The sequence below is a fragment of the Hylobates moloch genome, unplaced genomic scaffold (genome assembly GCF_009828535.3).
Source record: "Hylobates moloch isolate HMO894 unplaced genomic scaffold, HMol_V3 SCAFFOLD_2, whole genome shotgun sequence".
NCBI classification, from domain to species: domain Eukaryota; kingdom Metazoa; phylum Chordata; class Mammalia; order Primates; family Hylobatidae; genus Hylobates; species Hylobates moloch.
In genome coordinates, this window is record NW_026652277.1 from 32,574,807 (window position 1) to 32,599,925 (window position 25,119).

Below are 25,119 nucleotides of genomic sequence, written 5' to 3' on the forward strand. Positions count from 1 at the left end.
AATGTTCCTTTTTCTTCCAATTCAGTTAAAGGATAATGCTATCTCTAAAAATATTATATTCTCAGTTCAAAATCTTTATTTTATAAAATAAATATTGTGTTCTGAATGCTTGAGTATGGGCGGTTTTTATGCACTCATTTATTCAACAAACGTTTGTTGAGTGTCCCCTATAAAGTAGATATCAGGTGTATAATAGCTCCTGTCTTAGTCCATTGAGGTTGCTAGAACAAAATACTGTAAACTCAGTAGATTTTAAACAACAGAAATGTATTCTTTACAGTTGTGGAGACTGGGCAGTCCAAGAGGAAAGTGCCAGCAGATTTGGTGTTTGGTGAGGGCCTACTCATAGATGGCACCTTCTTGCTGTTTTCTCACCTGGTAGAGAGTTAGGGGTTCTCTCTAGAGTCTCTTTTATTGTAGCAGGACCAGCCGCAAACAAAACTCCTCAGACACCGAGTTAAAGAAGGAAGGGGTTTATTCGGCCGGGGGCATTGGCAAGACTCCTGTCTCAAGAGCCGAGCTCCCCCAGCGAGCAATTCCTGGCCCTTTTAAGGGCTCATAACTCTAAGGGGGTGTGCATGAGAGAGTGGTGATAGATTGAGCAAGCAGTGGGTATGTGACTGGGGGCTGCATGCACCGGTAATTAGGTCGGAACAAAACAAGACAGGGATTTTCACAGTGCTTTTCTATACAATGGCTATAATCTATAGATAACATAACTGATTAAGTCAGGGGTCGATCTTTAACTACCAGGCCCAGGGTGTGGCGCCAGGCTGTCTATTTGTGGATTTCATTTCTGCCTTTTAGTTTTTACTTTTTCTTCTTTGGAGGCAGAAATTGGGCATAGGACAATATGAGGGGTGGTCTCCTCCCTTATTATAAGGGCACTAATGTCATTCATGAGGGCTCCATCCTCATAACCTAATCACCTCCCAGTGCCCTACCTCCTAATACTATTACCTTGGAAGTCAGGATTTCAGCAATTGAATTTTGGGAGGACATAAACATTCAATCCATTGCAGCTCCCATCAAAACACATACTGCAGAGGCTGAGGCGGGAGAATCACTTGAACCCAGGAGGCAGAGGTTGCAGTGAGCCGAGATGGCGCGCCATTGCACTCCTGCTCGGGCCACAAGAGTGAAACTCCCATCTCAGAAAACAAAAACAAAAACAAACACATACTATGTACTGATTACATACACCAGATGATTTAATTCTCACATTGTTACAAGTGAAGCATAATACTTTTTATATTTGAGAAAAGTGAGGCTCAAAGAGACTTATTAACTTTCTCAAGTTCTCATGCTTTGATTTAATGGAGCCAAATTTAAAACTCAAATTTGAGTCCAAAGTCCATAACTTTTTCATAATGCCAAAGTGCTTCACAAATGACTGCAAAGATAGATCTTGGATTGTGCTAGGACTCAGACCTTGTGAAAGGAGCTTATAGTCTTAGGGTAGGCAGCTGGAATATAATTTTAATAGAACTTAGCTTGATGGCTTTGAAACCACAGGCATTGATGTCTTTAGGCTTCAGTTTTCTCATCTATAAAACCGGGATGCTAATTAGCCTACTGCCATGTGATAGATATAGATTAAATGAGATATTAGAGTAAAATTCTTATTTCAGAACTCAATAGTAGCAAGCACTCAGTAAATGTCAGCTATTATTCTGATCTATGATAGGTGGGGACTCCCACAGTATTTTATGCAAGAATGCCCATCCCAACCTGTTATGTGTACATGTTTGGAGGAGGAAATATTTTTAATACTTTTTTTCTTTTTTTTTTGAGATGAAGTCTAGCTCTGTCACCCAGGCTGGAGTGCAGTGGTGTAATCTTGGCTCACTGCAACGTCCGCTTCCCAGGTTCAAGCAATTCTCCTGCCTCAGCCTCAGCATCCTGAGTAGCTGAGATTATAGGTGTGTGCCACCATGCCCAGCTAATTTTTGTATTTTTAGTACAGATGGAGTTTCACCATATTGGCCAGGCTGGTCTCAAACGTCTGACCTCCAGTGATCTGCTTGCCTTGGCCCCCCAAAGTGCTGGGATTACAGGTGTGAGTCACCGTGCCTGGCCTTAATTCTTTGTATAACTTCCCTCCTGAAATTTCTGTGTTTCCTTATGGCTTGATATTCTGGGTATGATTTTAACAGGCTATAAACTCAGAAAAATTGATATCTTTTTTACTTCAAATTTAAAATTTTCAATAAATAGATTTATTTTCCTCATAAGCCTCAATTTTCCCCTGATGGCGGAAAACTTGATTCATTCATTTCTAGGTAATACTCAGACATATTCATTGATGTCTTGGTTTAATCAGGATCTTGGCAAATCTTAGTCTTTCAGGGTTTCTTCCTTCTTCCAGTCCTCCTCGGTGGTCCAAGGATGCCAAGGTCTTGGTCCTTGATCCTTGAAAAGTCTTTCCTGTCAAAGTGATTGTCTTTGCCATGCATTTGTGAACGTCTACTTGATAAATTCAAGTGTTAAGCCTTGAATCTTTTTCTTACTTTCTATTTCTGAGATTAAAACCCCTACCCATGGATATGAACATACAAGGCCTTCCCTGCTACCTAAATAGGGGGAAAGAAGAACAGGAAGTCTGGAGCAAAAATAAAATCTCAGTTACTATGTCAAAATATTATCCTACTATATAAGAACGGAAACCTTCTCAAATTAATTCGAGTTTAGAAAAAAAAAAGGAGAATACAGGGATTTCATGGATTTCAATCTCAAGAAGCAAGGCAAGCTGGGCTTCTTGGAATACGAACACCAGGAAACTCAAGGTCCTAGCTCTCTCTTCCCATCCCAGGACTTTATCATTTCTCTCATCTGCTTTTTTCTGTGAGTCGGCTTCATTCTTCAGTCTCTTGATCTGCTTTCTTTGTTTAATTATCTTTTATATGGCTCCAAAACAATGGCTCCAACAACAGTTCATGTGACTTTTCTGCTCAAGTCCTGTAGCTGGCTTCAGGTGTCTCTGGGTTTCTTAATACAAAACTATCACCAAAGAGAATCTGACTGGTTGGGCTCATCTGTTACAGCCAGCCCTGACAGGCTGCTGAGCAGTCCATGGCCTACTGGCCTTGGGGTCAGTTATCTTATTTCTAGGCCAATCAGCTATTGCTGTAGCAGATGTCCTAAAACACATTGTTAATATTTTTTTACATTATAGATGCAAGGGTGATAAATACATTGCATGCTAAAAGTAAAAAGGAAAGTGAATTATTTGATCAAAAAACTGCTCTCATCCAAGACTTCAGAGGAAACTATCTTTGACTGCCCCAGTAGCCATTCTAGAAGTTTCCAAGAAATTTAATGGCAGCACGAAACTATCCATATCATTTCCATCTGCCAGTGTTTTCTAGTGTTGGAATTTCTACTGAGGGGAGGATGGTATGTATGTAAACCTGTTTAATATTTTATTACATAGCCCCTCTTAGAGATAAGGAGATGAATTTCTTTTTCTTTTAGGTAACATTTTCTGTGCAAATATATTAGCTGGGTGTCCTGGAGGAGCTGTGAGACCTGTGAGTTGTCCTGATATATCACTGGAGGATAAGAGGGGAGACATCAAAGGTAGATATGCAGAGGCCAAGAGACTCTCAGTCTACTATAAAGTTTTATTTCATGTTGACTCAGCCTGAAAGAAAGGGCTCTCAAAGACTTTTCATGGTTGTATTTTGGACCTTTAGAAAAGTATATTTAACAGAGGTTTCTGTTATTCAGGAAGTAACTTAAAAGAAAGAATAACTGATTTATGTGAAGTGAAAAGAAAACAAGGTTTCTAGAAAAAGGTATCTCTAAATTTTTATGACTCCTTATTGAGTAGCATTTGTGATAAAAATTCTTTTTGTTGTTTTAAATGTAAACTTTGTGAGATTTGCACTTAATGAAGAAGATTCTCTAAACGAAGAAATTTCTCTAAAATTCCAACCAACTGCAAATAAAGCAATAATAAGACTCAGGAAAGAGAAAAAGGAAATGAAATGAAATTAGATTCTGGTGAATTTTATCTCTGCTACTTTTTAAGGTAATTGAATTAACAGAGCTAACCAAGTGTGCAAATGGATTAAATCTCAAAACAGGGTTCTTCAAATGCTGGGTACACATTTTCTTACACTGGGACATCTGGGAATCTTCCAGAGTGGTTACACTTAAAATCTTGATGGCCAATTGTATCAGGACAGAAGGAGAAAAAGAAAAAGCTGTAGGGACAGACATATATTGGCTATAAGCAGTCAAATCATCTTCAACTTAATTCTCATAATTTCACTAAAGTTACTTCCTATTTGTATGATTTGTTGACTATTAATTTAAATACCTAATGAGGACTGCCAAAATCAGAAAAGAAATGTTGTGGGCATGAAAAAAGCCATGGAAAACCTGAAAATCAAACACTGCCTTAAACATAAGAGCACATGCCAAGATCATACGCAAAGTTGGTCAAGTTTGTTTTGGGGAAGGAATCTGTTTGAACATATTTTCTGTGCTTTAGAATCAATTCTTTCCTTTTTTATCATTGCATTTCCCATCTGTAAAAATGATTATAGAAATATATTTGCAAAATGGCCACAATCTGCCATCTGCGTATAATCTCTACATGTCGATAACATACACCAAAACTATGCAAGCCTTAAACAGAGTGACGACTCTATCATCTGTTAGAAAGCATAATACTGCACAAGGATGTACCACTTGGAGTTGGAATGATGGTTCAAGTAAGTAAAGAAATTGAGCAAAATGAGACACCTGACTTTGTGATATAAAATATGCAGACATAGAAGTTGTACAATCTGGAATATTTTAAAACCTAATTGAGATTTGAGTCTATGGTATCCTTGTTTGACAGGAAAATCTTTAATATGTGTGCCTACGCTTCTATAAAGGAAGCATTTACTGAAAAAGTAACTTTTTCCTTCCAAAAGAGGAAAAATTATTTTTACTGTTTTAAATGTAAATATGGTTGGCAGAGAAAATTAAATGAACAACAGCAAAAATTACAATTAGCCACTCCATGGGAAGTGGTAGTTGCAGACACAGCCAGGTGATTCTTTTGCTACAAGGTAGCTTCTAGAAGGTAACCTGAGGTATAAGTAGAAGGATCTTTGTATTATTTTGCTTTATTTTGTTTTATTAATGAAAAAGTCTTCAATAAGTATTGTTTGCTAACACCATAAAACCTACTTAGCCCAAAAGAAAAATTCAGCTAAAAAATATTACATCTTTCTTTTTGGGTAGGAAAAGCAATCAAAACCCAAAAGATTCTAAGACGTCATAGGAGTATTAGCAAAGGAAATGCTAAGGTTGGTCATAAGTGGCACAAGCAGAAATAGTCTTTAAAACTAATGACACCTGAAATGTCACTGGTGACAAGCAGAATTCCATGGTCTGGGGAGGAGCAAGTTAGACTGGGGTCTAGGTGAATGGGATTCACAGTGTGGTCCCCAAGCCAGAAACTAAAAATATGTATTATTAAACTATACGTATTATTGCTTAAATTTTATATGTAATTATCATGTTGTATTTAATTGTTTATGTAACTATTATGCTGAACAAATAGAATTCAAAAGCGTGGAAACTCCAAGTCTATTCTTTATCACAAATACCTGCTGCAAACCCTCTTACCTTTCTTCTTGTCCCTGGATAAGAACTTGAGTGGGTCACATAGTTTTTTCAGTTACTTTTAGACATAATAGCAGTCCCATTTAATGTAATACTCTTACTTCTGTTTGTTAGTTCAGACTTATTTCAGGCAGAAATCTGCAGCAGGGAAGGGATTGGGATGTCCGGCCAACCTTCTCTGTTTCCATGGTACCAGTTCTTCCCTCAAGTCCCTTGCCACATTTCTAATTCTTTCACCCCATCTAACCTTTACCACAGTAACCCCACCCACTGGGGCAGGCTGGCAAGGAAGTGAAGACAAAAAAGAAACAAAGGTCTTGCTAGAGTACTTCTGTTGTGGTCTAACATTGGTGCTTTCTGACCACAGTGGATCATTAGAGCTGAACACTAAACTGCACCATTTCCTCGAGGGTGATACATCCTCCAGCTAACCTTTCTGTATCCTCTACTTCCTACCTCCTTGCCCTAGTGTAGACCCATAGCTTCCTACTGCTTTGGTCTCCCATCCTGGCAGGCTTCCCTCTTGGGAAGAGTTTTTCATATAGCTTTCACCTGGCTGCCTTCTGTGGCAGCCACCTGGCCAGCAGGAGCTCATACATTCTTCCCACATCAATCCACGCTCCAGCGTTGCCCACTGTCCTCACTCTGCCATCATAAGCAATTCCTGATATATCTGCCTTTGTTTTTCTTCAGTGCAAGTCAACCACCAGTCTCCTGTGTATCCTCAAATTCTAGGAGACATGTAGCAAACTTGAATTCAGCCCCTTCAAAAGTATTCTCATTAGACTTGAGGTGAAAAGAAAGCACTTCACTACCTACATCCCTGAAGGGAAGGGGAAGGAAAATGCCACAGGCCTCCAACAACTTTCCACAAAGATACTTTCTCATTCTCTTTCTTCAACCTCAACTCTTTTACATCCTTTAGGAAGGTGTTGGATTAAGGGCGCAGAACCCAGTTTTTCTATTTTCTTTGCAAATCCTGCATGAATAATTTTTAATTACTCTTTTGATGAGATGGTTGGATGGTTGGATGGTTGGAGGCCCTCATCCCAGTGTTTGCCCCTCACTCATTGTAAACTCTGGAAAGCATTTAGCTTCTTGAGCTTTACTTGTAAAATGGGCAATCCCATATGTCCAGCTCAAATTCAATACAGTAAATAAATAGATTGTTAAAACATGAAGTGCAAAATTGTATCATTTGCCTTATATATAAAATAAGGTGAATTCATAAGCAAAAAAAAAAAAAATTGCCCAGGCATGGTGGCTCATGCCTGTAATCTCAGCACTTTGGGAGGCCGAGGTAGGAGGATCACTTGAGCCCAGGAGTTCAAGACCATAATAATGCATCAACAATAAATCTAGACATCTCAGTGAGTACAGCTTTTCTGCATACATACAGATAGGAGATGTTTTCTAGACAAATCTGCTGTTTAGAGGAAATTCAAGCATAAAATTGGCACAAACAGAATAGCTCTCTGTCAGGTTAACTTGACATACACAGCATTGGGGGTATATGATTTTGTGCACTGAACTTTCAAACAAACTGAAGGTTGAAACAACAGCACCATTTTTCATATGCCTAATTAGGAATTTTGTATATCATCCAATGAGCAATTGTTAGCTTCCACTTGGGAAAACTGCCTGCCTCCAATGGCTGTATTTGATAGTGCCATATCTTTGTATATGCAACAGTGTTCATTTGGGCAAATATTTATATATTTATTAAACGTTTCTCTCATAGTTATATATAAATTAGTGGGAAAAATTATCAAAACATGTTTGATTTTATAGAACTCCCATTCAAACTTGCTTAGAAGAAGGAGTTCAATACAAGGGCACAGAATTATCCCACAGTACACAAGTACCAAGGCCTCTCCTCAGCAGCATCTGGAACTAAGAAATTTATCAGGATCCCATTCATTCAACAATTTATTCAACAAATATTTATTGAATGCTTCTGACAAGCACTAAGAAATTGCAGTGAATGGGCCAGGCATGGTGGCTCTCATCTGTAATCCTAGCACTCTGGAAGCCCGAGCCGGGTGGGTCACCTGAGGTCAGGAGTTCAAGACCAGTCTGGTCAACATGGTGAAACCTCATCTCTATTAAAAATACAAAAATTAGCCAGGTGTGGTGGTGGGTGCCTGTAATCCCAGCTACTCAGGAGGCTGAGGCAGGAGATCACTTGAACCCGGGAGGTAGAGGTTGCAATGAGCCAAGATCGCACCATTGCACTCCAACCTGGGTGACAAGAGCGAAACTCCGTCAAAAAAAAAAAAAAAATCCAGAAAGAAATAAAGAAGGCTTTGTATAATGCAATGAATGACATCCTTAACAACATCTTGATTAGAGAAGAAATTGCAGCCAGACAAGCACCCTGTCTTTGTAGAGCTTACATTCTAGTGAGACAGACCATGGGAAAGAACAAATTAGAGCCATTGTGATTCAGGCTATGAGGGAAATAAACAGCATGAGGAGACTGAATATAACTGGGGAATAAACATGTACAGTGAGTGGTCAGGCAAGGCCTCTCTGAGGAGGGGAGGTTAGAGCTGAGATGCAGGGAGAAGAATGAATCCCATGTACAAAGAGCTGGGAGAAAGGTATTCCAGGTATTGAGAATAAAAATGCAAATGACTGGAAGAAAGCAAGAGCTCAACTTGTTCCAACCAGAGAAAAAGGACAGAGAGCAAAGGGGAGAAAAGCATGAGGTGGGGTTAGGGAAGTCAGTGAGATTGAAGAGCTCTCATTAGATTTCTTTTGGTTGAGAAGAACAAAAACTTATCTGAACAAGCAAGAGGGAATTTTATACAGAGTGGAATCTTGGAGCAACCTCAGAACAAGGGCAAAGAACAGACTAGCCTCCAAGATCCAGAAGTGGGAAGCCATAAGGAACAAAGGTTACTCTCTGTCAGCTTCTTGGGGTCACTGTGACCTCCCTGCATACCTGCTTCAAGTTCTCCTAGCAGCCAGGCATCTTCTGCCTGGAGTTTGCATGTGGCCAACATGGCCACACCACGCTCAGATTAATTTGCTGTGCTGAACACCAGTTGCAACTTCCTTCTATTTGCACATCCAACTGACTAGCTCATCACCTTGAGCCAGTCCACACCTGTAGTAGGTCCCTGGTCAGCCTACACAAACAGCTTTCTGGAACATGGTGCCCATTTCTCCTCCAATTGTACTTAACCTGTGGAACAGTGTCACTCAACATAGAGCATGACAGTAAACTGTAGAGATTTTACAGAAAAAATTTCCCCTGAAAATTGTGTGGATTAGTGGGTGTCCTGAAATACATATGATACATTAACTAGTATTTGCTTCTTTGATAGTCATGTTGTATGATTTACAGAATATGCTTAGTTTTGTGATTGATTTTCTTCCTTTAGATGGTCATTTTTTTCCCATGAATTTTCTTGGGAAGTATCTGCTCAACTACAGGATTCCACTTACAGCTGAAATATGTCCACTGCCAATTCCTTCCTTCAGACAATTTTGTCATCATCCAAAACTTCTAAGCACTAGCCTCAAAACATGTAGTTTACTAAAAAAAAATCCATTAAACCTGAGATCTTCCATGGAGACCCATAGAGCAGCTTTGCAAATGTGTGGCAGACAGGAGGGCTCCCTTAAGCTCTGGCTATTTGTCACTTTAATGGAAAAGCCCTTTGAAGTGGATCAAAATGTGATTTGTCAGTGGAAGGATGATAAAACCCTTATGCTGGCAAAATATCAGAAACCAGGGCCTGAAATTGACTTCTTCATGTGAAATTTCTCTTTTATTTTCACGGTAGGGCAAGAAATACTTGGAGATTACTCATCAGGCCTGTGTGCTCTCATCAGCTCCTTCTCTTCCCAACCTGACCAGGAGTGCCTTTTATGGTCCTCCAGAAGAGCTGGCTAAGAAGACAGCCGCTTCCTCAAGGAAGGATGCCATCGCCTCTGTGAGTCAGTCAATCAGTCTAGATATGGTCCTGGCCCAAATTTTCTGCTGGACCACACAGAAAGCAAGTAGTAGGGGCTGCAACTTAACCTCCTGCATTTCTCTGAACCCTTTGCATATCAAACACCTCCTGCTGGTATTCCTAGAAACCACCTATTTAATAGGCAAGCAAAGCACAATTGTCAGCTTGATTAAAGTACATAATGGAAATAATCATAGTGTTTGTAGTGCTTGATATCTGCATGGAGATTTATGGAGCATTTTTACAGGCATTATTATTGTTATAATGGACACCATTTAATTCAGCAGTTGCTCTATGCCAGTCATCATGTTAAGTGGTTTATACAAATAATTTCATTTAAGGATTTCGTATCCACAATGAGTTGTGAGATATGGGAATGAGTCTTATTATCTCATCTATTTAATGTGGAAATTCAGGTTCAGAGAGGTTTTATGAATTGCTCAAAGTAACAGAATCAGTCCAAAATGAATAATTCCTTGCCATTTATTCATCCATTTAAAACTCCTTTTATCAAACACTTATTGAATTCCTACGATGTACTAAGCATGTGCTCAGAGCCAAGGCTACTGAGATAGGCCAGATTTTGTTCAGGAACTACATCCTGGTTCATTAGTTTTTCTAAAGAAATATTTAATGAGCACATAAAATATCAGAACCCCTGGAAATAACAATGAATAAGACAGTCTCTCTTCCTTGAAAAGCTAAGGAAAATGGTTCTGAAATCATTGTACATAAAAATACCTGGGGAGCTTATTTAAAATGCAGATTACTGAATCCAACCCCCAGAGCATATTTTAAACCAGTATACCAGATGATTTCCATATGGTTCTCTACAGACCACACCTAGAGAAGCCTGCGTGGATGAAACTAAGGAAGTGGCAATCTGAGTAGGGTGGGGAAGATGCTGCAAGCGGGTCAGTACCCAGGTGCTGGGTGCTGACCGAGCAGGGGTCCTCCCAGCTCTCGGTGAACTGGTAAGGTAAGGTGAACTGAAGACTGAGGGATAGGTAGGAACTTTCCACACCTAGGTGCAAGGTGGGGGTGGTACTGCAGTTAAAACCTGGCCAATTCAAGCTGTATTCCCATTTCATGGCAGAATGAGTCCTGAGGAGCATTAGTTTTCTCTTTAGGAGACTGACTCACATAGAAAAAGGTTTTTGGAATTAGGCACAACTACGTCCAACTAGCAATTCTACCATAAACTTCCTATGTGACTTGAGACAATCTACTTAAATTATAAGATCCTTAGTTTTATTATCTGTTAAATCTTTTAGGAGATTTCTAAAAGAATTAGAAATACAATGGGCATTCAATAAATGACAGCTATTATTAATATTATTCCCTTAGAAATTGAACTATTTTGCCCTGATACAAAAATTTTAAACAGTTTTAATATTCCCCCATTTTGCCTTAAAATAGATAATGTAATAATGATAAGTCTGGACTTGTAATTCATCAATAAGACCTCACAAAAGACTAGAGTAATTTTCTTGCATTTGGTAGCCAAATGTTTTTATTAATTGTCATATGGTGTTAAGTTAAACAAATTTGGCGTGAGAATGCCTAGTACCTTAAGTTCCTACAGAACAAACTGCTACCTAACTTAGCACCTAAACAAACTGAAAGTCTAACTCAGGAATTATTACAAGTAACAAGAGACTGAATCTCAGCCAATCACAGTAGCTGAGCTTCAGCCAGTCATAGGCTACCAGAGCATCAGACCATGTCCAAATAAGGCAAGCACCCAGCTGCAGCTAAGCAAGCTGTTTGGGTACCTTCTTTTTCTTTCTATAAATGTTCCCTGACCTCCTTGCTGAGCAGAGTTCTCTGAACTTCTGGTTCTCAGTGCTGCCCAGTTTGAGAATTGTTCTTTGCTCAATAAACTCTGCTAAATTTAATTGCTCTAAAGTTTTAACAATAGTGCAAGTTAGGAATTTCACTTCCAAGAATTTTCAGCATACAGTGTAGATATGCACCACTGTCTGTGAATGAGAATAATTAAAGCTTTGTTTGTAATATAAAAACTAGAAACTACCTAAATGTCAATCAATACAGTTAAATATATTATGTTACATCCATACAGAATGGAAGCAAATACTAAATAGTTGTTAAAAATGATAGGTTGAGTTATAGTTCCAACATAGAAAACTATTTGGAATATATTAAACACTGTTTCAGAAGAGTAGTTAAAATTTGATCCTACTTGTGCAAAGGAATAAGTTTAGATCTATTGAGCAGAAACAACTACCTTTTCCTTAAATGATCTTCCCTTCTTTTTCCCAGCACACAAATAGAAGACTACATTCCCCAGCCAATGTTCATTGTTTTTACATTGTGGGAGGAGCTGTTCAAAAGGCTTTATATGTATTATATCATTTAATCCATATAACAGCCCTACAAAGAACAAATTCTTATTATCTGCACTTTACAGATGAGTAATCTAAGGCACAGAAATATTCAATAGTTTGCCCAAGGTCAAACATAAATGGTGTATTGAGATCATGGAGTTCTAGCCAATTAAATGTGGAGTGAATGTGTGGTGTTCTAACCCCCAAATCTAGCTCATAAAAATTATCCCCCATGTTCTCCTCCACAACCCCTCTCATCTGACCAAAATAGAGATCACTATTCCAAAAGCTTGGAATCCATCTCTTAAAGATGATATAGTGCCTCTATCTTCCTGAGTTCCTGCTTGACTGTTCATGGCCCAATCATGTTACATTCACAAGAAATAAATTTCTATAATTTGGAGCTATTAAATAGTTGGGGTCTATTTGTTATAGGTGTTGAGTTATATTGGCTAACAAACATGTATGTGTTGCCAGGGACTAAATGAAAACGAATATGTACATGTTGCCAGGAACCAAATAAACTTTTGTCTGTTTTGTTCTCTCTGCTATAACTCCAATACCACGAGTACTGCCCGGTAGTTAGTAGGCACTCTGTAAATGCTTGTTGAATGAATAAATAGGCTTTAAAATGTCTGGAAATGTGTGTGTGTATATATATATACATTTTTGAGAATGACTAACTCTGGGAAGTAGAAATAGGGGAGGGGACACAGGAGATACTTTTTTCTCCACAACCTTATACAGGGTTTAATTTTACAAACCAGCATATATTAACTTTATAATAAAATGTCTTTAAAACCACATTAAGGATGATAGACACATACTCTGACCCTCAGGGAATGACATCACAGAGGGGAACAACCCTGCCTTTGGTTGCTTAGGAGACAGAATCTAGAGCCAACTGGATAACTCTTCTGACCCACTCACAGTTTTTAGGCTCTGGAGGAAATGCTGTCATGACTGTCATTTTTTTGTCAAAATCCATCTAGGTGGCATAATTGGCAGAAGTGTCTGTCACTCCAGCTGTGTCCCTATGTACATAGATTGAAAATGATCACCTCCAGTGAAATATTGGCACAAATTTCAGCATCTCTCCTGCCACTCTGTGGAAGAACGCAGTCTAAAAGTGAAACCTGTAGATGCCTATTATATGAAGCTTAGCATCAAAGGAAAGGAACCGGAGACAACTGACATTTTATTTTTTTCATATTTCTAGGGTCACATCTTCTGACGTCAGGATAATTGTTTGAAAACTGAGAAATCCAATGTGGTTTCCTACATGGTGCCGAGTATCTCATATTGGCTTTTTTTTTTCTGGATTGGTAAATATTTTGGTGAAATGTAGACACAACTGATCTGATAGTAACATTTGCTCCATGGAAGTATGAAATTTGATTTATTTTCATAACTTTCACATTAAGACAAGCACTGGAATATGAATCAGAAGACTACATTTCTGCCACTTAAAATTGTGCAACCTTGGGATAGGAGTGTTCTTAAATCTCTGCTTAGTCTTCTCCACAGCTGTAAAGATGTGACAGTGAGTAAATAACAAGAAAGCTCTTTGAAGAGTAAAAAAGGGCTATAAAAATGAAAGCATTATTAAATACCCTCAGCTTGACTGAAAATTAAAAAAACATGTGTTATTTCTTTTGTATTGTAATAATAATATCCTAAGTTAGACTTTAAGCTCTATAAAAAAGGTCAATACTGAACTGGCTCACCATTGCTATCTCCAAACCCAGCACAGTGTCTGACATATATAGGCTGTATCAGTCAGGGGTCAACCAGAGAAGTAGTACTACTATGAGTAATGTAAAATAAAGTAGCTAGATCTTTCCTCTGCGTCTGAGGTGGGGCCTGAGATTGCAATATGCAAGCTGGAACACTAGTTGGGAAGAACAGCTGGATGCAAAGTGGGAGAGAGCAAGGATAGACTGGAACCAATATCTGTCTCTCACTACCTCCAACCTCGACAACACAGGTAACCTGCAAGAGAAGCTAATCCCCATTGACATAGAGCTAGGAAACAGAGTGGCCAGAGCAGACAATCCAGCAAGAACTGGAGAAGCTGCAGACCCAGGTGCTGTCCACCTGGCCACCCAGGTAGGCCAAGCAGATCAGTGACAGCATGCACAGGCTGCCGTCATGACTGGCACCATGCACCAAATTTCAGAGCATACAAAAATGGCTGTGCTTCTTCTCTGTTTCCCAAATCTTATGAGAATTTTTCTTGTGGACAACCCTTACCCTGAAACATACAGGAAAGTGAATTCTGGAAAACATACTTCCAGTTTAGTGAAGCTGGCATAATACAAAGCCACACATAGGCACTTAATATGTTCTTCTTAAGTAAACATATTTCAACATACAAATATAAATATTTTAAAGTAAAAATGAATATGTATGAGATTTATATGGATATGTGGAAGATGACACAATGTATACTCATCACCAAGACTGGAGGCTGTCCACCTGAGGCAGGGCACCTGCTGCTTTGTTGTCCTGTTGGCATCTTCTGAAGTATGACCAGAGTGAAGAATCATTATCAAAGGTGGTCATCCGTTGACAAAATAGAGACATAAGAACATTTGGTAAGTTTCAAAATACCCTCAAAACTAAAAGTAGAGGGGAAAATACAATGAGGTTTCTACTTACCATCTCATCAGGGGAGTCAGGCTTCGCAGGCCTGGGTATAAAGCACTCTATCATTTCCTATGTCTTACAATTTCCCTCATGTTGTGAATTTTTTTCCTATTTCCCTGAGAACTTAAAATAAAAACAATGAAATTTAGCTTTATTTGAGGTTCAGGAAAAAAAGGAAGCTTGGAAGCAATCAAGTAATCAACTTTTCATTCAATCTAGTATCTTTTACTCTTCACTATCATTACATTATTTTTTAGACTCATATATGGTTCATGGAGATTTCCTTATTCCTTTAGGTCTTGACATAACTTTTCAATCCATGATGGGTAATCAATCAAGAAACCTAATTAAATACAAAATATAAAATAAATACATTCCATTAGCCCATAGAATAGGTCACCATCATAAATAAATTCTGGGCTGGATGTGACAGCTTACACTTGTAATTCCAACAGTTTGGGAGATTGAAGTGGGAGGATCACTTGAGTCCAGGAATTCAAGGGCAACCTGGGAACCTTAGTGAGACCTTATCTCTATAAAAAGAATTTTAAAATTAGCCAGACTTGGTGGTGAACTCTTGTAGTTCCAGCTACTCTGGAGGCTGCGGTGGGAGGATTGCTTGAGACCAGGAACTGGAGGCTGCAGTGAGCTATGATTGTGCCACTTCACCCCAGCCTGGGCAACAGAGTGAGACCCTGACTCCATTTTTTAAAAAATTAAATAAAATTCTATACTTTAAACATTCCTAATACTTTGATCACAATTAATTGATTTTGTTAACAAGAAGATGCTTTTAACTTACTGTATATATGAAAATGGAATTTGACTGGAAATGTCTTAAATATTATTGGGTCTTTGTTATGTGCAGGTATATGCTAAATGTTGTTATATTATTTAATCCCACAATGGCCCTGTGAGATTGCTATTACTATTTCTATTTTGTAGATGAAAACTTCTGATAGACTGCAAATGATTTGCCCCAAAACACTGAACTCCCTAGTAGGCAAATCAGAATTTGTACGTATCTCTGACTCATTCTAACATGCGTGTTTCTTTCACTAAACCACATTGCTTTAGAGAAGAAATATTTTATAAATATTCAAGCATAATGTTACATTTATCCACATAACACATTATTTTATCAAAATGCAATATACATGACTCTATTTTATATGAGAAACATTAGTTTCCCAGATCAAGGCTTCCAAATTGCTTCTTTCCAAATTCTATATAAAACTGTATGTAGGAATCACATAACCTTCACTGGTGAGCAAGTATTTTTCCAAGGCTGTTAGAGAGAATTGGCTTCTCTCCCTGTGGATGTGAGGTGCTCACAGAAAAGATAAGAAAGACACCAAGGAGCCCTCTGTACACCTGTGGTTAAGTGTGTGAAAATGACATTTCCCTCCTCTGTAAGTTGCATTTCATGTCAGCAGCAGGACATTCTGGGCAAGAGGGCTTTGGGATCACTCTGCCTTTTGCTTTGTTCCTGACAGCAACCAGGTTTGTGGTAATCCCTCAGAAATGTGGAGGCCATGGAGTTCCATTCTCTAGGGAAGCTATTCCCAGGAGGAGCTCAGACAGAGCCCCAGCAGGGCTCTCCACATGCCCATTACCTTCCTGCAGCCTTCAGCCTTCCACCTCCCCTACAGCCTAAGAAATATCACAAAGCCTATCTTAAACAAAAAGAAATGATTAGACATTTGATTCTGGAACCCTTTTTACAAATGATAGTTGCATTCAGAACCACAAATATACTTTTTACGACAAGCTGGTCTTTCTGGTGAATTTAATGCCATATCATATTCAGAGTGGCCATGTGCCAATGACTGAGGCATCTGCAGGTGTTACTGAGATGTGTCTAAGCTTCTTTTGTTTAGAAAGACGTTATCATGTCCCAAGGAGGCTGTGAATGAACAGATTCACCTTAACTTCTGCAAGCTTTGGCACAGTATCAGAAGCAGTCGCCTGTTTGAAAATGGGTTAAAGTCTCCCAAATTTGTAAGTCAAATTGATAGATTTTTCACTAAAAACCCTTGCTAATATTGGCCTTTTTCTCAGACCAGTTCACAGTTCTAATCTAAAGTGTAAGTAAGAACACTCCATTACGTTCTGTAACAAAATTCATTTGGCATTCCAACCTGGGCTTCAGAGCAAACCTCCACCTACAAATACAGCCCTGGCAGGGAGAGCTGGTCCTCCCACTCCCCAGAAGTGCTGCAGGGCAAGTGGATTTACCCCATTTTCAGGTTGTGCTTCCTAGTGTGTGTTAAGGCTATCAGAGGGTTAGGAGACAGGGAAATCAGGTGGGCTAGGACAGAAAGATGGGATTATGTATACACAAAGCAAGAGAGCAGAAGCCGGGAAAAGATTGAGGGTAATGGTCTTCATTCAGCAACAGTATGGAATTAACCCTCCCTTCCTCTCATTGCTGGTTCTCCCCTCCCCCATGGTTTTGATATGACAAGCTTTAGAGTAATAATACAGGAACACTGGGGTGAGAAAGAAATGGTAGCCACAGGGCAAAGTCTAAGGACCCAGCAAGTGCTAGATCAGTCATCTTAAGTGTTGGTGTATTTAAGAATTACCTAGGATGCTTATAGAAACTGCAGATGAGGCCTGGAGTAGCAGCTCATGCCTATAATCCCAGCACTTTGAGAGGCCTAGGCAGGAGGATTGCTTAAACCCAGGAGTTTAAGGCTGCAGTGAGCCAAGATCATGCCACTACATACCAGCCTAGGTTACAGAGCATGACTCTTTAGCTACAAAAAAAAAAAACAAAAATAAACCAAAACAGGTGGAGTCCAAAGTCCGAGTCATTAGCTCTGAAGCTCAGGCAGCCCAGGAGATTCTGAAGCAGACTACAGTTTGAGAAACAACTATTATAAAAGTCGAAAAGGGAAGAAATAAACTAGCCTTTATCAAATGCCTGTGCTTGATATTTAAAACACACACAACACGAGGGATGTAAATGAAATGCAACTTTACTTTCATTGCCCACTTTCTCTCTAAGATTTGTTTAATGAGAAAGGCTTTCATCTATTTCAAGTGGGAGAGGGCAGTTGATTTTCCTTATTCCCAGGAAGCTTTCCCCACCGCACCTCTATCAATTTGTGAACACCAACTTGGGTTTTCCATACTTCTCAGACCCTAATGCATATTCAGATCACTTGGAGATCTTGTTAAAATGCAGATGATTCAATAGATCTGGGTGGGACCTGTGTTTCAGCATTTTTAACAAGCCCTAAAGTGATGCTCTTACTACTGGTCCTGGTACCACACTTTGAGCAGAAATAGGGTCTGCTCAAAGAGAGAGGAGATGAAAGAGTATAAGAAATGTGTGACTTGGACTAGTATGATCGTGAGTTGTCTTTGGGCCTTCTGGACGTGGCGGGTGTTTAAAGAAAACTATCTTGTGGGGGCTCTCCTGGGCTTTTCAGAGATTTGTATCATTGGGGCCCTCTGTCCTGCAGTTACTCTAACTAAGCTTGTGAGTCTCTCTTCTGGGTTATTATTTGATTTTCCTTCACCAACCCTTGAGAACCTCAGAACTTGGTTTCTTGCTGTTGGGGTCTCTTTGGCTCTCTGGATGCTCATACTGGTCACAACTAAAAACTTCTCTCTCTCTCTCTCTCAATGACCCTGGTCCATGAAAAACTCTAGCACTAACTTTTCTTTGATAAACCTTGGGAATGCAGGCTAATCCCTCAGCAACAGAAACTTTCCTGGCTATGCCACCAAAGAAAGCAGTTAGCCACCAATAAAGCAGTTAGCCAGTCCATCTCCATCCACTCAACTCCCAGAGGCAGGGGGCACACACAGAGCTCTCTGAGTCATCCACTTGAAATCTCTTTTTCAAGCCTTGAAGTTGAGCTATAATCCCCATATATCCTCCCTTTCAGAGATTAGCAAAGAGATAGGGCTCAGAACACAGCTTTCTCCAAAGATTCCTGCTTCAATTAATTACTATGTTATCTGGTGACAGATAAATGACGATGCTTTTTTTTTTAAGCAAGGGGATAGCCAAATTGAAGATGGTGATTATCTCTGATTGGGCCACAGGTTTAGCTTCAATAGTTTTGTAAATATTCTAGTTCTCACTTGAGGAGTTCACATAAGTGCTTGTTTTATTATCATGCATTGTTACCTACATTTATTTTTTTCTTTTAATCATTACATGATAAAAAGGAATTTTAAGTAGATAAGTAGGTAAGTTAACCAATACGTACAAAACAGTCTAACACTTAATGATGCAAACAGTGATTTATTATTGCTTGGATCGTGTCTGCTCTGTGTGGTGCACTCAGCAGGTGGAGGGGCTGAGCGTGTCTCCAGTTGTGGTGTTGGCTCTTAGCTGGGGCATTGTGGTTCTCCCTCACATGCCTTCTCTTTCTCCATGATTTCTCATCTTCAAGAGCTTTACCTCATGACCTTCCTCTTCAGCAGGATGGCCTAGAGTTCCTTACGGCATCGAGGCCAAGATCCAAGACAGCAAAAGCAGACACTGCCAAGCCTCTTAATGGCAAGGCCCTGAAGCAGCAGAGCTTCACTTCTGCCACCTCCTATTGGTTAAAGCCTGTCACAAAGCCTGTCAAGATTCAGAAAAAGAGATAGAACCCACCTCCTGTTAGAAAAAAGCTGCACACGCATAAAGAAAGGAGAGGATTTGACAGCTATCTCTGAAGAGTATCTGCCCCATTAAGCCATGGGATATTTTCCCCATGAAAGAAAGGACTATGATCTGGATTGTAGAAACTGATCTATAGACATGAATCTGAACTTAAGAGAATTTGACAAATTCCATCTGTTCAAACTGTCATCACTCACACATATTTCTGTAAGTATTCACTCTCACATGTTAGCATCAATAAAGATTTCATGAAAAATAAAGAGTCTTAATTCAGAGAGGATGAAATGTGCAAAAACAGTTGTGCCATCAAATTATTTGTACCTAGCAAACTAAACATCCTCCAACAAAATAAATATTTGTAAGGAGGAATGCTTGACTACAAAACTATTTACAAATATGAAAGTTAAACAAGAGTTAATTCTAACTGATGTCAACTTAAGAAAGTGAAAACGTTTTCTGCTCTGGCTTTTCCATTTTACTACCCTGTAACTGTTAATGGAATCACTCTTTCCCCATCAGGGAAGCTCAGATTCTCTAAAGGTAGTAATGATTCTTCCTTTCTTCCTCTTATCAACTATTCCTTCATTGTATGTCTCACATTCACCTCTCCTCTTCAGCTCCTTATCCACAATATAGCTCAGATTTTCACAGTGTTAAAATAAAGGGACTACAGTTTCCTCCTATCTCTGAGTTCATGCCTACTCCCAGCCCAGTACACCTGAACAATGGCATCGAAAATATGTTCCCACTCAAAAACTTCAGTGGCTCTTCACTCTCCACTGCCCTGGTTGGGGCTGGAAGGATGGTTTTCACATGCCATGAAGGGATTTTTTTTCTTTTTTTTTTTTTTTTTTTTTTTCAAAAACTAGATACCTCTCTTTGGAAGTTCTTACTAGATGGCTGCCTGCGTCTGTCCTTCTCCCCTCCCCCGAAAACACACTCACATGCACTCAAGAAAAGAGGATTATAATCACTGGCCAGAGTGTATCACATCCCCAGGCACTGGCCTAGGGAAAAAAAAAGGTTAAGAACTACTGGACTATAAAATAATGTCCAAATTCCTTGTCAGGTACTTGAACTCGTATCCAATCTATTTATCTTCTTTATATTTGTTTCCACCAAGCCTGACTGAAAACCAGTTACTACTAGAAACAGGATAAAAACAGTTAGGGAACTTGGTCCCCACTATCGCAAAGTTTACAGCATAATGGGAGAGAAAAACAACATATTCAGAACATGAAGGTAGAAAGCCAAGGTGCCAAAGGCAGCGAGGGAATGCAGGCTCATGGTTCCAGAGCAGAAAGGAGAGCTCTGGCCTCCTCAGTCACCCTGGATTAAGAAGAAGAGTTTCTCTGCTTGGGTGTCATATAATAACTTCCTCTCTATGAAAATGTTATACAAGCAACTGTTTATTCTCTTATTCCTAGTCTCACCTCATGCCAAACAAGGGTGTGGGCTAAACAGCAGGCTCAGGATCCAAGACAACATAACAATTTTCTGACAGATCTTGAAAACAAGTAAGATATATTCTGGTAGATTTTGCTAACCACCCTAAGTGTCTAAAATGGGAAAGAAAACAAAATAAAACAAAAAAAGGAGAGACTGTGGGTATGTGTCATTCATTCATATTTTGTAAGTTGCCCTACTGTTTGTTTTGTCAGCTATTTTTAATAATAATAAGCAAAACAGAAAAACAGAGTCACAAATAGAATATGCATATTTAAGGTCTCTAGCTAAGGAACAGGAGATGACAAAGTAAGAAACAAGGTCAGATTCTCCTGAAACCCAGAAAGGGTTGACTCATACAAGGGCCTCATTGTGTACCTCTCTGACTTCCACCAGAGGGAGCGTGTTCTGTGCGAGCGAGCACGTCTGCGTTTGCTAATTATCCTCACAGGACAGCGGGGCCTGGAAGGTGGAAAGAACACAGGCAAAGCCAGCTTTGATCCTGGTTTCATCACTTTCTTGCAACATAAACCTCGATTTCCTCAGTCAAGTGAATCTTTCCTCTGTGAAAATGAAAAGATAAAACTTACCTTGCAGATAATTTGGTGAAAATTAAGAGATGATAAGTGTGAAGAGACTGGCTCACAGTGGACACTCAATAACTTGCAACTATTATTAATATTACTTTTGTTAACCCTAAGCCAAGGCCACCACTTTTTAACCCATAACCACATGCCAAAATGAAAAAGCACAGTAGGACCACCAGCATTAGCAAATCTTCCCAACAACTCAAGAAACCATCAAAACTCATGAGCTGTAGGAGGGTAGGCAGATACTAACTTCTTTAAGTTTTTTCCTCATACACATCGGGATAATAACATCAAACTTCTAATGATCAAGAGAAATTATTTTAGAGTTCAGTTCAGGTTAGAACCTGGCACATAAGAAGGGCTCAATAAATGGTAAATGTTGTTATTACCATTCCTCTTTTCCAAATTTTAAAAGTGAGAATAGATTGACATTGTTCTTTTCAAGAGTCTGAATTTTCAGACATCTTCTCTACCAAATGATGACACCCCCTGTCTCCCATGAGCACAGATGAAATTAAGACCCCACTTTTGAATGTTCCTTTTCAGATCTTCTTTTTCCTCTCCTTACTCTGTTTTCCTTTGAAAGTGGCCATTGACGTTTTTACAAAGGATCCTACTAGTTTATCCGTTGTATCTATTTTAAGGCACTGTTGGGTGGAAAGATGGTAACGTGAGCACAAATAAATTACATCATTATCATTTTCTCCTACGTTGACCATGGTTAAGGTTTTAGTCATGTGCAAGTGACTTAAAATTACATACTATGTATTTTGACCATCCATCCTTCTTCCTGTAGTTCAGCTCCCTGAATTTCAGAAGAAATGGGCCACTTAATAAGCCTCATCCAAGGGACTTCAGAGTCATTTCACCTTCATAAATCCTTGGAATTTCTACATGATAAAACTAGATTATGAAGAAGGTGTAATACTTGAGGATGAGGCATATTTCCTGCAAATACATAAGCACTGGGAGACTAATAATAGCCAAACACCTTACTCTACTCACACTTAGGAGGTATAGGAGAAGAGGGTGCTTTGGTGTTTGAAGCGGCTAAGCCTTGGTTTCTTATTTTACACTTTCATTTGGAGGGCAGATTGTTTTGAGTTAACATAAAATGACTTCAGCTGAAGGGAGACTGGGATGTTCACAGTGGGCCTATAAACATTTTTAAAAACATCATTCAACTTGGTTCTGCCTTTACGGAGAGCCTACACTACACCAGGCACTGGGTTGGGCACTGTGACAGGGCTGATTAAAATAAACCCTTATGATATTTCCCTATTGCTAAACTTCCAGGGTATTGACTGGCAATTTTTGGCCAACCTTCAAGCCTGATACATTCTTCTTTATTTGTCAATCTACCCTTTTGGTAATGTGGTAAAGAATCACGTGTTTCTCTTCAGCAGCAATTCATCAGATAATTGCTCACTTTAATTGATGTGGACACAGCCAATCTATGTCATTCTGGTCAAAATAATACGTTTGCCCTAACAATAGTGTTTTTTGTTTGTTTGTTTGTTCTTACTCTGAATTAAGCACGAGGCCCTCAACAGAACCTGCATTAGACATAGCACCTGGTGGACAAAATATCCCTAATAAGCATTTGCTTGATTACATTCAGGCTTTAATTTTGTTATCTAGAAAAGTGCTATTTCACCTTTATAGATTTGGATTTGGTTATGTACTTTAAAAGCTTCAGGTAAAACAATGAGTAGATTCCTTTGCTAGAGCCCTCACAGTAAAACCATAAGGCTGAAGGATACCGAGAGCATAGCCTGGATTGCGGATCCAAATTGACCATTGCTGTGGTCTTACCTGGGTCATTTATCAGCTGTAAACAGTAGGCAAATTGTTTAATCTGAATGTCTCCTTTCTAATATGAGCATTTAGAACAATAACTCCAACTTGATGAGGTTATTTTTAAGATTAAATAATATAATAAATGTAAAGCCCATGGCATATATCAGACTTCTAATAAATGTTTCCTTTTTTTTCCTCTCCCCTATCAAAAATTTAACTTTGCCTTGAAGTTTGCCAAATAAGAAAGCCCCCAAAGTTGCTTGCTCTTGCAAGGATTACAGACTCTCATATTCACCCGAGTACTTGAGAGGTGTCAGGCACATTCCAAACTCCAAAGGAAATTAACTGCTGTTCCCCTGCCACCCACTCTGTCCCCCAGGGACCCCAAGCACATTAAAATAACATTAAGGCAATGATTTAAGCTGAAAATTGGGCTGGCAGGGAAAGCACCAGGCCCCAGTTCTCAGAAGCTTAGCTATACCTATGGGCACAACAGGGTGGCTCCCCTGGCTGGCTGACGTCAGAGCTTAAAGTTGTTTTTACCCCTGGCATCTGTGGGAAGGAAAGGGAGGGGTGAGGAGCACGGGTGCCTCTGGTTCATTAAAAAAGCCTGCTGGGGACCCCTAGTGGCCACCAGCTATCATAGGTTTCTCTGCAAAAAGAAATCATGAGGCCTCAGGAAAATTACCTGGGCTTCAATTATATTTGTCTTCGTTCTCTCAGTGATCCAAGTTTTTTCTCGGAAGTTAGTGGTTAGAAGGTAACCACTTTGTAACAGGCCTGTACAGCTCTCAAGTTTAGAAATTGGAATTACGGGTGGCATAGACATCAAAATGATGGCATCAAATTGGAAGAGAGCTCTGAAATCCTCTTTTAATCCTCACCAGGAAAGCAGAAGGCAAAGCAAGCAGGCTGAAGACTGACAGAGAAGCATTTGCATGTCTTCCATGAGCCCTGATTTTCATGGGAACAGCTGTCTCAGTGACTGTATACAAGGGCCCACTTCTTAGATCTGTTCCCAGAGACGCAAGAGAAGAAGTAGAATAATAAGTCAAGGCTGTCCTGCTCATAAACAAATGTCAGACTCTTGTAGCTGGTGTGTTTCTGCTTCCTGAGTCTTTATTTCCCAAACCCCAGTGAACATAAGCAATAAAGCTATATCATGCTGGGGAATAAATAATAAATGATTCAGCCTCGACTCCAGGCATGTGTGGAGAATAGATATGGACCCAGCAGGGATTTATATACACAAAGCACCACGACACTCCTGGTGAGAAACTTTTCCTTTTGGGGAGAAACTGAGAAAACACAAGTTTGTTACAAAGCGGAACGGGGTGATTTTGGAAACAACATAGTTTTAGTCATTCAGATTAATCTTCAATTCAGCCCTCCAAGCCTCAGTTCTTTCCTTGCAATGATGAGGCCAAAGCTAACTCCTCTTTTGGCAATTAGAGAAGACAGTGCAACACCACGCTTGACATCCACTAACAGATGAGGCACCAGCAGCTTCAGCATAACCTAGAGACAGCACCCTAGGCATACTTTCAGAGATTTGCAATCTTGGTGTTGTTAAATTAAATAAGCAGGAGACAATTGGCCTGGGGCTGTCTCATACTTTGAGGTCCTACATAACAAACCGCAACCTAATCTAGTACATAAACAAGCCAAAACCTAACTTAGGAGTATATTTTCTTCTTTGCAAGTAGCTAAGTTTTAACCAATCACAAACAGCTGACACTCAAGCCAATCACAGGGAGCCAACTGATCAGATCATGCTCAAATAAGGCAGATGCCTCAATACGCCATGGCCCCGAAAGGCAAATGCCTAGCCGAAGCCAATCAGATGATTTTTTCTTTTTTTCTTCTGTGTTCACCCTATAAAAGCTTACTGCTCACACTGCTGGGTGGAGCTCCCTAAAACCTCTTCTGGTTCTGAGTGTTGCTCAATTCATGAGTTGTTCTTTGATCAAATAAAGTCTGTTAAATGAATTTGTCTAAAATTCTTCTATAACAGTATCTCTGGCTTCCCTGCTGACTGCCCTGCCTTAGTGGTCACTGGAGGTAGA

General features: G+C 39.5%; 1 long non-coding RNA gene across 2 annotated transcripts; it reads left to right on the forward strand.

Moving 5' to 3' along the window:
• The first annotated feature begins 12,851 nt into the window (after nt 1-12,851).
• LOC131381515 (uncharacterized) lies at nt 12,852-24,054 on the forward strand. Of its 2 annotated transcripts, none has more exons than XR_009210314.1 (3): nt 12,852-14,535; nt 19,031-19,424; nt 23,941-24,054. It is a non-coding gene; the product is annotated as an uncharacterized LOC131381515 (long non-coding RNA). The 2 variants fall into 2 exon arrangements; XR_009210315.1 differs by having other exon boundaries at nt 19,034-19,424.
• Nucleotides 24,055-25,119: the final 1,065 nt, after the last annotated feature.